The following is an 8698-nucleotide window of genomic DNA, read 5'->3' as shown; positions in this document are numbered from 1 at the left end:
GACTTGTTTTTCCCCATCTCCTCCACAAGTTATACTGACATCAAATCCATCTAATCCAAGTCTTTCTCTGAACTTGAGCTGCAACAGCTTTTCTGGGATTCTTCATTTCCCATCACCCTTGAATCTCTTGTCTTTGGGTGGATGAATCATTTCTTGTATTTTTAAAATCGTCTTCCTTTACTTACTTCCTTATATTTTGAGGAGTATGGCTACCAATTATTTTCTCAAAAGGCTGTTTGAGAGGTATATCTGATATGCATGTGTGCACACGTTTAGTTTACTTTTCCACCTGATGGATAACTTAACATGTATAGAATTACATAGAAGAAATTTCCTTTCAGAGTTTGAAGTTGTAGTTTATTATCTACCGATTTGGAGTGTAGGGGCAAGATGGAAGCCATTCCGATGTGTGATGTGTGATGTGTGATGTGTGTGAGTGTGTGTGTGTGTGTGTGTGTGTGTGTGTGTGTGTGTGTGTGGTGCTGGGTATTGAACCCAGGGCTTTAATGCATCCTAGGCAAGTTTTTACCCATAGTTCCTAATGCCATGAAATTTCAGGCAGCCTACAGGATACAATGATGTGTCTTGTATTGTCAGCTTCCATTTATTATGTTGAGCACAATGGCCTCTTTCAACAGGGAAACTAAGGTCCATTAGTCCTGGGAAATCTTCTTGAAATAATTCATTTACGATTTCTTCCATTCTGTTTTTCTTCTTTTAGTAACTCTCGTTCAGATTAATATGTGACTGTCATATTTCTATATTTGTTCTTCAACCTTCTTGTTATTTCTAGTTTTCATTTCTTTATTGTTCTATTCTGCTTTTCAGAAGACTTCTCAAATGTATCTTTTTATTTTTGGTCAGTCTTGGGGCTCGAATTCTGGGCTTGGGCTCTGTCCCTAAGCTTTCAGCTCAAGGCTAGTGCTCTACTACTTGAGCCACAGCACCACTTCTGGTTTGTCCTACTTAAGCTGGCTTTGAACCATGATCTTTGATCTAAACTTCCTGAGTAGCTAGGATTACAGTCAGGAGCCACTGGTACCTGGCTTAAATTTATCTTTTTGTAAATAAATGTATTTTTATTATATTTGAGTAGTTGTATAAAGAGTTACCATTCAGCAAATTCGTTTGTAAGTATAATGCATCTCAGATAATATCATTGCTTTCATCATGCACCTCTATCCCTCTGAACATAACCCTTTTCTTCAGTTTTCCTAGTTTCATAGGCTATCCATTGAATATTATGACTGCATTCTCCCCTCATTTTTCTATTCATTCTAGCTTCCTTATCTTCATCTCCCCTTCCCGCCCAAAACACAACTACCAGTTTCTTGGCCTTCATTTTGTTGGGCTATATCTCAAATTTATTTTTAAGTACTCTAATGATTTAGAAAGATTGTAATACTACATAACTAATTTTGAGTGGCCTTTGATTTTTTTTACCATATGTTATGTTCTTGTGAGTGCTCTGAGTATGATTACATTTTTAAACTTTTTCCTACTTGCATAATCTATTTTCTCAGTTATGTCTTTCCAGTTTATCTTCTTTAGCTCCCTTATAAACTGATTCCTTCAAATATTTGTTGTCTCTTGGCTCTCTACTCAGATTACTCATAGTGAGATCCTAAAGCATTCATGAATGGGCAGGATTTGAGTTCCACTGTATGTTCATTTAATGTTGTTTCCTTGTTACCTTATTCTAGCTTTCTGTGGAGTGGAAGTCTGGCTTCTAAAACTGTGAAAAATTAAAGCCAGGGGGCTGAAAGTCTCAGCATTAAGCATTAAGCACTTAATATGCATTTGGTGTCTTACATCAACTTTTATGTACGGTACTCAATTCTTCAGGTATGTTTGTGTGAGCTCCTATCTTAGAAACCTTGTTTTTACCCTCTGCATGCAAAATTCCTACTGCTATTTTGGAATAGACAGAAATCTGTCAGCATGCTCCAGGAGAAAGGATCTAATTGCCATTCACAAAGCTTTAATTTTATTTTCTCTCAACCTCCCTACCTCTTTCACTCACTCATAGATACACAAGTAGTGGCATTTACAATGTAAATCATGTTATTTTATGTTATTGGCAATACCAGGTTGTAAACTCAGGATCTCATACTTGCTAAGCTTTCTTGCTTCTTAATGATCTATCACTTGAACCACTCCTTCAGCTTAGATTTTGCTGGTTATTTTAGATTCTCTCAGATTTGTCTTTTCAGGCCAAGTTGGAATTGCAATCCTTTGGATCTCAGCTTCCAGATTACCTGCATGAACCTCCAGGGCTTGGTTTAAATCATAATATTTATTAGCTTTTGCTGCTGCTAGCTTCAGCTATTACTGACATAGGATGTCAGTTCCTTCTCATTTTCCCAAATTCTGTTGTTTTCTCCAGTACTCTCAATTTTGTGCAGTTATGTATTTAAATAATTAATTGTAATCTAACAATACTAGATTAGGAAGCAAAAATAGAATAAATGCATTAAAACTTCCATCTTAATGAAAAGCCAATTAAAAGTTTCTTTGAGTATAGAGTTTCCGTGTAATTTTTAAGCTAAATTTTTTAAACACAAATTTATCTTGCATTTCTTTTTTCTGATTTTATATTAGGTATATTTCTATATTTGGAATTAAGCTCATTTGTTAAAGTTTTAAGTTGTTTAAAAAACAAAAACAAGAGTAAAATACAATTCAGTAAAATTATTTTGAAAGTTCTAAAGATTTTCTTTCTTGTAAAGTTAGAAATTGTTTGAGGTGAAACAGGGCATGATGTAATGAAAGAATGGGGTCTCTTTCTGTATTATTTCCTGAGGAAGACATGAGGTGAGTTGATAGAAACAACTTAGGGGGTCTCAATTGTGCACAACTTGGTTGTACTTAGTTTGAGGACAGGAATTTTGTGTGGTGGAGAAATGTCAAGATTGGAGGATATCACTTATCACTTTCCACATAAGGTGTGAATGTAAGTTTGGTGTGTGTCTTCTGTCCACTTTGATGTGGAATGAACTTTCGTAGCAGTTTTTTAATTACTGTTTATTTTAGTTGTTTGGGGAATTTTGCCTTGAATGTCAAGTAGTCTAGTGATAGGTCTCATTCAGCAGAAATCCTATTGAATTGCTGAGAGTAATTGCTTCTGATTAATCATCATAACAAGGAATGAGAGAGAGAAAGATGAAATAAATCCACACATAACTCTACAATCTCATTGGTTCCTGTATGGTAGTTGCTCCTTGACTTTTAATCCATTTCAGTGAGAAAGACCAGGTGTTTCTGGAATGCGCAAAACTGAAAAATGGTGAAGATGAAGGCAATAACACAAAATTGCTTGTTGGTTCTGAACATCAACTTGAAGTGTTAATTTTTTAAATTTTTTTAAAAAATTATTTTTTTATTGTGAAAATACATTACAGAGGGGTTACAATGACACGGGCAAGGTAATGAGCACATTTCTTATCAAGCATTATTGCCTCCTCCTTTATTTCCCCTTCCCATCCCTTTCTATTCCCCCCCCCCACTGGCCCCCCAGCCAAAGTTGTATAGTTCGATTTTTGACATAAAATCTTGTACATCTCATTGTTGCAATAGATCCACCTGTATCCCTATTTAAACAATTTGTTTTTTTCCCTTCCCCTCTGCAAATTATACCAACATCAAATATAGTGAAAACAGGGGTTATACCATGGAGGAGTGACATACAAAGCAACAAAGAAATGATCTTATAAATATGCTAGAAACAAGTGCAAGAAAGGAAAAACATTTGAATCCTTATCTTGGGGTTCATTTTGCTCAATATCAACTTATCTGACTGTTTCTGCTTGTCTCAAACATATACTAGTTATTGCAAATAAGAGAAACCATGGGACCTATGTTTCTTTAGGCCTGGCTTAATTCACTTAATATAATTTTTTCCAAGTCATTCCATTTCCTAATGAATGGGGCAATGTCATTCTTTGTGATGGAGGCATATAATTCCATTGTTTATATACACCACATTTCTTCATCCATTCCTCTACTGAGGGGCATCTGGGTTGGTTCCATATCTTAGACATGGAAAATAATGCTGCAGTAAACATAGTTGTGCTGGTAGCTTTAGTATGGTCTTGTTTGTGATCATTTGGGTAAATGCCCAAAAGTTGGATTGCTGGGTCATAGGGAAGCTCTATGTGGAGTCTTTTGAGGAATCTCCATACTGCTTTCCAAAGGGGTTGAACAAGTTTACACTCCCACCAAACCAGGCAGAGACTCATCAAAGAAAGAGAACTATAGACCCATATCTTTGATAAACATTGATGCAAAACTTCTCAACAAAATTTTGGCCAGTTGACTTCAACAATTCATCCAAAAAATCTTACACCATGATCAAACAGGATTCCTTTCAGGGATGCAAAGCTGGTTCAATATACACAAATCAATAAAAATAATTCATCACATCAGCAAGAGCAAGGATAAGAACCACATGGTTATCTCAATAGATGTAGAAAAAGCATTTGACAAGATCCAACACTCCTTTATGAAAAATCAGGAATCCATGGAACTTTACTTAATACAATAAAGGTTGTATATGACAAACCTACAGCCAGTATTATACTCAATGGTGAAAAACTAAAGCCATTTCCTCTTAACTCAGGAATGAGACAAGGATGTCCACTCTCTCCACTTCTCTTCAATTTAGTATTAGAATGCCTAGCTACAGCAATAAGACAAGATGCAGACATAAAGGGGATCCAAATAGGGAAAGAAGAAATAAAACTCTCCCTCTTTGCAGATGACATGATCTTGTATTTAAAGAATCCCATAGACTCCACTCCCAAATTACTCAAGCTGATTCAAAACTTTGGCAAAGTAGCAGGGTATAAAATTAACTCTCAAAAGTCAATGGCTTTTCTGTATGCCAATAATGAGAAAAGTGTGCCTGAAATTAGGAAAGCAACTCCATTTGTAATAGCTCCCCAAAAATAAAATACCTAGGAATTAACTTAACCAAAGAAGTGAAGGACCTCTATGATGAAAACTTTAAAAACCTGAAAAAGGAAATCAAAACTGAACTTAGAAAGTGGCAAAAACTCCCAAGCTCCTGGATTGGAAAGGTCAACATCGTGAAAATGGCAATACTTCCCAAGGCTATCTACAAATTCAATGTGATACCTATCAATATTCAAACCTCATTCTTCAAGGAAATAGAAGAGGCAATCCAAAAATTCATATGGAACAATAAAAGACCCTGAATAGCTAAAATGATCCGTAACAGAAAGAACAGTGCTGGAGGAATATCAATACCAAATTTCAAACTCTACTGCAAAGTCATAGTAATCAAAACAGCTTGGTACTGGCACAAGGACGGACCTCAGGACCAAGGGAATAGACTTGAAAACCCAGAAATGAACCTACAGACCTATAGCCATCTAATCTTTGATAAAGGAGCTAAAAAAATAGAATGGAAGAAAGACAGCCTCTTCAGTAAATGGTGCTGGCAAAATTGGTTAATCACTTGTAGAAAACTAAAACTAGATCCTTATATATCACCTTGCACCAGAATCAACTCCAAATGGATCAAAGACCTCAGAGTCAAAGCAGACACTCTGAAAACATTACACGACGGAATAGGAGAAACCCTAGGTCTCCTTGGCACAGGCTCATATTTTCTTAAAAGATACTCAGAAACACAACAAATCAAAGAAAGGTTGGACAAATGGATTGCATGAAATTGCAGACCTTCTGCATGGCAAAGGACATAGCTAGCAAGATCAATAGAAAGCCATGGATTGGGAGAAGATCTTCACTAGCCATACAATGGACAAGGGTCTCATATCTAAAATATACCTGGAACTTAAAAATTAAATTCCCCCAAAACAAATCTTCAAAGAAACAACTGCCCAATAAATAAGTGGGCTAAAGACTTAAAGAGAAACTTCTCTGAAGATGAAAGAATGATGACCATTAAACACATGAAGAAATGCTCAGCCTCTCTAGCCATAAAAGAAATGCAAATCAAAACAACATTGAGATACCACCTCAACCCAATTAGAATGGCTATAATCAAGAACTCTAATAACAACAGATGCTGGAGGGGATGTGGACAGAAGGGAACCATCCTTCTTTATTCTTCAGAGAAGTTTCTCTTTAAGTCTTTAGTCCACTTATTTATGGGGCAGTTGTTTCTTTGAGGATTTGTTGTGGGGGGATTTAATTTTTTGAGTTTCAGGTATATTTTAGATATGAGACCCTTGTCCGTTGTTTGAATAGTGAAAATCTTCTTCCAGTCTGTGAGCTTTCTATTGATCTTGCTAGCTATATCCTTTGCCCTGCAGATGCTCTGCAATTTCATGCAATCACATTTGTCCAACCTTTCTTTGATTTGATGTGTTTCTGAATCTCTTTTAAGAAAATTTCGGACTGTGCCAAGGAGACCTAGGGTTTCTTCTATTCCATCCTGTAATGTTTTCAGAGTGTTTTGACGCCGAGGTCTTTGACTCATTTGTGCAGGGTGATATATAAGGATCTAGCTTTAGTTTTCTACAAGTGATTAACCAATTTTGCCAGCACCATTTACTGAAGAGGCTGTCTTTTTCCATCTTATTTTTTAGCTCCCTTATCAAAGATTAGATGGCTATAGGCCTGTAGGTTCATTTCTGGGTTTTCAAGTCTATTCCATTGGTCCTGTGGTCTGTTCTTGTGCCAGTACCAGGCTGTTTTGATTACTATGGCTTTGTAGTAGAGTTTGAAATTTGGTATTGATATTCCTCCAGCACTGTACTTTCTGTTAAGGATCGTTTTTGCTATTCAGGGTCTTGTATTGTTCCATATGAATTTTTGGATTGCCTCTTTTATTTCCTTGAAGAATGAGGTTTGGATTTTGATAGGTATCACATTGAATTTGTAGATAGCCTTGGGAAGTATTACCATTTTCATGATGTTGTGAAGTGTTAATTCTTAAGATAAATATAATTGGGAGCTTGATTGCTGTAAATATTTCTTTTATACTAAAACCTGTTACTTAATAATTATGCTTTCAAAATACAGTTCTTGATGTTTATTGTTCTTAGTTTTCGTCTCGTTAACAAGTGAGTCTGTAAAATATAACTAATGTTACTTTTATATCAACCTATACAGGGTTACTGAAAGGGTTTAGTTTTTGCAAAAATATGATTCCAGCTGAGAATGAGGTTCTTTGGTTTTATTTTATTTTGCTCTCTTGTCATGCATACCCTTTGAAGGAGAAAAAGTAGTTATTGTAAAGGTGATGTACAGAGTGGTTTCATTTACATAAATCAGGCGATGAATAAATTTCTTTTTGAACAGTGTCATCCCTCCTCTCACTGTCTCCCAGTATTTCCCTCCCATCCACCCACACAAGTTGTGCAGTTCATTTTCAAAATAGTGTCTAGTGAGTATCAATGCTGCATTTTTCACCCTTTGGCCCACCATTTCTGTGCTACCCTCTTCTCTTCCCCAAACAGATAAACTTACAAACAAAAGGTACAGAACACAAAAACAACAACAAAGGGAAAAAACTCTTTTGTTTCCGTATCTTGGAGTTCATTTAGATAAGTATCATTTAATATGACCATATGCACATACCTATTGAGCATGTAATCCTCTCCTAAAAATATCCTCCTCTGGTCTCACTGTGTGAATGTCTAGAGTCCTGTATAATTTATCATGTCCAAATTTATTTTTTGTCTTTTACCTTATGGTGTGTTTACTTATAGATTTATCGACACATTACAGTTACAACAAATGAGGGGAACCATGCAATCTATGTTTCTTTGGGTTTACCTTACTTTGCTTAATATAATTTTTTTCAAGTCTGTCCATTTCCTTATGAATGGTACAATATCATTCTTTCTGATGTATATATATCACATTTGCTTGATACATTCATACACTGAGGGGCATCTGGGTTGATTTCATACCTTGGCTATGGTAAAAAAAAAATGCTGCAATGAACATAGTTGTGCTGGTAGCTTTATTTTGGCTTTATTTGTGGTCTACTGAGTAAATGCCCAAGAATGGAATTGCTTGGTCATAGGGAAGCTCTGTGTTTAGTTTTCTGAGGAAACTCCATATTGCTTTCCAGAGTGTTTGAACAAGTTAACATTCTCACCAACAGTGTAGTAGTGTTCTCTTTTGGCCACATCCCCACCAGCATCTGTTATTGTTAGTTTTCTTGATAATGACCATTCTAACTGGGTATCTAAACGTTGTTTTGACTTACATTTCTTTTACAGCCAGGGATGTTGAACATTTCTTCATGTGTCTGTTGGTATTTTTTCTTTTTCTTTTTTTTTTTGTCGGTCATGGGGCTTGAACTCTGGGCTTGGACGCTGCCCCTGTGCTCTTCAGCTCAAGGCCAGTGCTCTACTGTTTAAGCTATAGCGCCACTTCTGGTTTACTAGTTGTTTATTGGAGATAAGAGTCTCACAGACTTTCCTGCCCTGGCTTGCTTTGAATCTCAATCCTCAGATCTCAGCCTTCTGTGTAGCTAAGATTACAGGTGTGAGCCACCGGCGCCCAGCTTGGCATTTTTTCTTCTTCTGAGACATCTCTCTTTAAGTCTTTAGCCCATTTATTAATGTGTTGTTCCTTTAAGGGATTATTTTTGAAGGGGTTTAATTTTAGACATGAGGCCCGTGTCTGATGCATAGCTAGTAAAGTTCTCCCAATCTGTGGGCTTAGAAACTAGATTATATGAATTCACTTAACACTC

The sequence above is a fragment of the Dipodomys ordii genome, unplaced genomic scaffold, assembly GCF_000151885.1.
Source record: "Dipodomys ordii isolate 6190 unplaced genomic scaffold, Dord_2.0 Scaffold84, whole genome shotgun sequence".
NCBI classification, from domain to species: Eukaryota; Metazoa; Chordata; class Mammalia; order Rodentia; family Heteromyidae; genus Dipodomys; species Dipodomys ordii.
Note: the sequence above shows the minus strand (reverse complement) of the source record.